This window comes from Melanotaenia boesemani, chromosome 13 (assembly GCF_017639745.1).
Source record: "Melanotaenia boesemani isolate fMelBoe1 chromosome 13, fMelBoe1.pri, whole genome shotgun sequence".
Classification (NCBI taxonomy): domain Eukaryota; kingdom Metazoa; phylum Chordata; class Actinopteri; order Atheriniformes; family Melanotaeniidae; genus Melanotaenia; species Melanotaenia boesemani.
Window position 1 is genome coordinate 34,494,199 of NC_055694.1, and position 6,060 is coordinate 34,500,258.

At 38.9% G+C, this 6,060-nt stretch overlaps 1 long non-coding RNA gene across 1 annotated transcript; it reads left to right on the top strand.

Annotated features, from left to right (window-relative positions):
* Positions 1–355: 355 nt before the first annotated feature.
* LOC121650974 lies at positions 356–1,660 on the top strand. The gene is made up of 2 exons (XR_006012371.1): positions 356–428; positions 1,558–1,660. It is a non-coding gene; the product is annotated as an uncharacterized LOC121650974 (long non-coding RNA).
* The last annotated feature ends 4,400 nt before the right edge of the window (positions 1,661–6,060 follow it).

Consider the following 6,060-nt stretch of genomic DNA (forward strand, 5'->3'; position numbering starts at 1 on the left):
GAAAGAGTAAGGGACTAAGGCAGTCACCCTGACAAACACCTCTCTCAAGATAAAAGAACTCAGAACAACATCCATTAACCCTGACACATGATTTAGGATTTGTATATATTATCTTAATCCATTCAACAAATTGTGGATGAAAGCCCATAGTTAACAATGTATTATATAAAAAATGCAACATATCCTCCAATTCAATACGAGCTATTAGGTCGTAAATTCATACACCAAATTACGACACATAAGAACGTATGCTAAAGCAAAGTCCGAGAGACCCTTCGTCTTTCGTCACTCATCGGAAATTTACGGAGGTTGACGAAGTGGCGAATGCTGTGTCCCTGTTAATTCCAGGTCACTATTTACTTCGCTCAAACATGGCGCCTTGTGTCATCGTGTGGGTTTTTGGAAGCATTTTAGATGAGCAAGAAAAGGTAAGTAGTGTCTAAAAAGGATTAAATTTGTGTACCATAGAATATTTTGACAATTTAATTGTGTAATGATGTTTAACTTAGAATAGCTTAGTACAGTGTATGTAAATGTTGCTTATTTAATGTTCACCATGGAGTATCAGTATATGACATCATGCTAAAAAGTTTTTGCTAGCTAGTGCGGGTATGTTAGCACCGTAATGTTTATACCCTGCATATTAGACAAAATGGTTTTCCAATAAAGACGGGAATTTTACATGACACTAAGACGTCATTTGGTTGCCCAAACAGGAAAGAATAAGGGACAGACAGTGTTTTAAATTCCATCAACCACGATGTTGCAAATTATCACCTCAATATAACATGACAGATCGAGAAAATGTTGATCATACAGCTGTACAGAATTAGATAAGTATTCTTATTATTTAAAGTCATATTCCCTAGTAAAATGTATGCTAATTTTGTTTATTTAATGTTTGCCAAGAAGTATTGGTATATGACATTGTGCTAAAACGTTTTTGCTAGCTAGTGCAGGGACGTTTGCACCGCAAATTTAGTTGATACCCTTCAAATTACACAAAATTGTTTTCCATAAAGACATATATTTTAGATGACATTAAACAGGTGTGGGAACACAGACAAAACAGGTGTTTTTAATTTCATGGACCGTGACGTTGCCATTTTGCATATTCTCAATAATGCGATAAAAAATAAATAAATGATTAAAATAAAAATTGCCCGCAGAGCTGAACAGCATTAGATAAGTACTTTTTGTATTTAAAAATCATGCCAAATGAAGGCATTATGAGAGCTATAGGAAATATAACAGGTGAGCCTTGTAGGTAAACAAATATGTCTGTCCCCTGTGTAATCCACAATTGTCAGTATGTGATGAAATCTGTAGACAGCACGGTTAATATTAGATGACCAAAAGCAGTATGGCTAAAAACAGATGATGCACATATTTTATATTCACATTTTCAGAATGAATCCATATTTAATGTAATGATTTCTATTATAAACATTTATTCTCCATTCGAGTCAGCGATATCTAATCAGTTGCAGTTAATACAGCTTTTCTGTATCCTGGGTATATGGTAAGAAAATGTGTCACACATGTTTCCTTTTCCAGATGCCTACTCAAAGTGCCAGAGTGCCAGAAGATGATTGGGGTGGCTTCTAAAACATGCCAACACTGTGGCAGCAAACAGCACCACAAAGAGAGGCTGCAAAAACAAAAAGAAAAATTTTCCAAGGAATGGAAAGAGCGTCAAAAGAAGAACAGCAGTGTCAATAAAGTCTACGGTTCAACAAGTTTGCTGGTACGTTTTTCTCTACCCAATGGTTATCATAAAATAGTATCTAATAATCCCTGCAGAAGTACAGATTAATTGTTTATGATGAACAGACAAGAGAGAATTGCCTCATTGTAAAAATAGATCTTTTTTAACATCATTGCTGCTGAAGTGATGCTGCATTTATCCTAGAAAACAAACAAACAAAAACTTTATGCTATATTGATCTGAATCACTTGAACAGTGCAGAAAAACATGCTGGCCTGCTCCTCCTTTGGCTTTTTTTAATTAGTATTTTCAAGATTGTTTAAAACATCTAAAAACAAAAACAATTAAAACCAAATCACAACAAAGGGAACAGTAACAACAAAGATGGACAGGGTGTAGGTAGAAGTCTACTCCCATATATTCCCATTTTTTCCACATTGTTTTGTTTTCATGTAATATCAGCTGACTGCCTCAACTACTGGTTCAATATTAAACAGGTGAAGTAAATGGCAGATAAATCAGTGATAACAAAATGATAGTTTTTACAGTATATAAATTTAATGATACTGTGGTATTCACAATAACTAGAAACAAATCTGCTTGACCAATAACAGAATTCTATTTTTGCATTATTCCCACTCACAACAGTTCAGGCCTTTGCTAAATAAGTGATAGTATAAAGGTTTCTATTAGGCAAAGGTGACAAGCACATTGCAGTTCATAAACTCTTTAAAATACTAGACTTTCACAACTAAAGTTTAACTTCTATTTTTTGTGTTAACTTCTTTTTCAGCTTCATAAATTGCAGCTTTTGGAGAGGCATCCCATCCTCTTCCTGGCCAGGAGAAGGGAAGGAGGATTTATGGCAGAGTGCATGTGTCCATGGTTAATTAACACCGAGGACATGAAGGATGATCTTGATACCATGAAGAAAATTTATTAAAGTCTTCTTAACGGTAATAAGAGAAACATGTATCTCATATTTTTACCTAATCCATAATGAATCTAGGATTAACTCAGAATTAACAAGTATAACATACATTAGGATGAAAATGCATACATGGACACCTGAGAGGTTTTAATATATTGATGATGTTTAGTCTTAATATGTAAAAATGTCTCACTGTTTTGTTGAATTTTTTTACAACAAACAAGTTTGTGCTCTAATCACATGGTATGTCACGGTTTCTGGGTGTGGGTGTGTGTTATGTTCATGTTCTTGGTTTTCTGGTTATATTCAGTTAGTTTTTTCCCTGATGTTCTGTGGTTTTCTGTTCCTGCCTCGTTAGTTCACCTGGTCTGATTAGTCATCCACTTCACCTGTGTCTTGTTGTTCCCTCTGTGTATAAGTACTCCTAGTTTTCTGTTACTCCTTGTCGGATCCTTACATGTGGTTCATTCCCCTGTCGTGCGTGGTTCCCTGTCCTGTGTTCTGTAAAATAAACCTTGTCACCAGCATAGTTCTGCCTCCTGCCTTGACTGCCTGCATTTGGGTCCTCACCACCTCAGCCGCCCGCCATTCATGACATGGTATGCATTGATTTATGGTGTCTGTCCAGAGACAGACCCATGGTCAAAAGCATGACTGGATTTTAGTTTGTAGAGCTGATTTAAAAAAAACTCTCTCTTAAATAAACAATGCTGAGGTGGCAGGTAAGTGACGCTAATGCTGTAGGTGACGTAGTTCCGGGGGAGACGGCAGATTCAAACTAGGCGCGCCCAAACATTTCTACTTTCATTCGATTGTATTTTGTGCCAACTTAATCAAAATATTCTTTAAAGTAGGACTATAGTGTCTTTAAAAGGTACACTCTGGAGCACAGCGGGGAGGATTTGGCCAGCCTGACAGATTTTATAGATCGTTGTTACGACAGAATCGTCATGGGGAAACCGAACAACACGTCCACCCCCTCCACCTCATCCAAGTCCAAGAGACAGCGAAATGAGGATTCACCTGGAGCTATTTCACCACCGGGGAACGACTCAACAGATGTTCTGATCTCTATAGATAAGAAACTCAGTAGTTTTGATGCGCGTTTGAGTCTGGTAGAAATTCTCCACAAGGAGTTCCAGGCGCTACGTGAATCATTAGAATTCAGCCAGAAGCAGGTGGAAAGTCTGGCTGCAGAAAATGCCGGTCTCAGAGAGACGGTAAAATCCCTCACCGAGGGCTTGACCCGTCTCTCGGATGAAAATAAGAAGATTAAGGAAACGGTGATCGATCTGCAGGCGCGGAGCATGAGAGAGAACCTGGTATTTGCAGGGATTCCAGAGCAGACGGCGGAGGACCCCGAGACCACGGTGAAAAACTTCATCAAAACCCACCTGAAGCTCCCGGAGGAAACGGTGAAAAACATCTCCTTTCACAGAGTCCATCGGCTCGGCGGGAGGAAACCCGGGTCCAGCAGACCAAGACCCATAGTAGTGAAGTTTGTCAGCTTCAAACAGAAGGAGCAGGTGAAGAACCAGGGCCGCGAACTGAAGGGGACCAACTTCGGAGTAAACGACCAATATCCGAGAGAGATTCTGGACCGACGGAGAGTCCTGTTTCCCATCAGGAGGAAATCGATCGCCAATGGCGCTCGCGCTGTCATCGCGGTGGATAAACTGTTTATTAATGGACAACTGTACCGCGACCCGGACATCACTCCGTGGCTCTTCTGATCCCAGGTGCTGTAAGTCAATCTCTTCAAATGATCACTCTTAACTCGCCATTATAGATCACTGACAGTAGAACACACTGCTCGTCTCACCACAGCCTCGACACCTAGATCGATGTATTTTTTTCTGTTTTACCACTCTTCTCACTTTTCACTTTTCACTATCTTTCTATTTCACGTCTTCACTGTTAATTGTAATCCAGCTCGTAATATCAGCAGCGCACGCAACACCGTCAGGACGCACAGCCGCACCATACATGATACATATAAACACTCGCGTTTTATGTATGAGAGAACACGCATTAAGGTAGACTACATATACGGACATTTAACATACGGACAAACGCGCGCAATCAGGCTGCATGCAAACACGCGCGAATACGCAAGAGGGGCGCACAAAGACACACGCGTCAGTAACACGCATGAAGCATTAAACCGTTCACAATAACCATGTTAAAAATCGTCTGTTGGAATGTACATGGAGCCGGTTCCAGGAAGAAGAGGTTGAAGATCTTTAATAAATTACAGGAGCTGCAGGCTGACATTGTCTTACTACAAGAGACTCATTTAACAAACTCAACCATAGACCTTCTTCAAACAGTTCAGTTTCCTCATGTTTACTCAGCTTGTTATAATTCTAGGCAGAGAGGAGTAGCTACTCTTATTAATAAGAGACTAAATTTTGACATAGATAGCACAGTAGTGGATCCGGAAGGCAGATTTCTGATAACTTTATTATCTATTTGTAATATCAAATTATGTATTACCAATGTGTACGGCCCCAATGCAGATGATCCCTCCTTTTTCCACTCCCTGTTTGCTACACTCCAGAATTATTCAGATAACAGAATAGTGCTAGCTGGTGATTTTAATGTAGTCTTGACTGAACAAGATCGCTGCAGCACATCAGGTAGTCATCGAGTCTGGCAGTCGTCAGAAACTATCAAACAGTACATGAAGGATTTTGGTCTTTGCGATGCTTGGCGCTCTCACCATCCTAAACTAAGAGAATACACCTTCTTCTCTTCAGTTCACCACTCCTTCTCTAGAATAGATTATATTTTAAATAGTAACTCACTAATGGGCGACATTTCAGAGACTCAGATACATCCAAGCAGCATCAGCGATCACGCACCAGTTTCATTCAGTCTGAGAAACAAAAATAATAAACCGATTGGTAAAAGCTGGAGATTTAACACCTCTTTATTGAAAGATCCTGAGTTTATTGATTATTTTAAAAAAGAATGGTCAATTTATATAGAAAAAAATGACATGCCTGAAACTTCAGCGTGTCTTCTTTGGGAAGCAGGAAAAGCAGTAATGCGAGGGAAAATAATTTCCTTCTCCTCACATAAGAAGAAGAAGGAAACAGCAAGAGTTTTAGAATTAGAACTCAGGATTAAATCATTGGAGGAGGCTTACCGCATTTCCCCCGAAGAGCACACAATGAATAATATAAGGAAAACTAAATTGCAGCTTAAAGAAATTATAGATAAAAAAACACAGTTTTTAGTGCAAAGACTTCGCTTGGAGAACTTTGAACATAGTAACAAATCTGGAAAGTTTTTAGCAAATCAACTAAAAACAAACAAGGAGAAAACAACAATCTCCTCTGTTAAAGATCAAGACGGAAACATCAGCCATGACCCAGACAAGATAAATGACACGTTTAGAAGCTTCTATAAAACATTA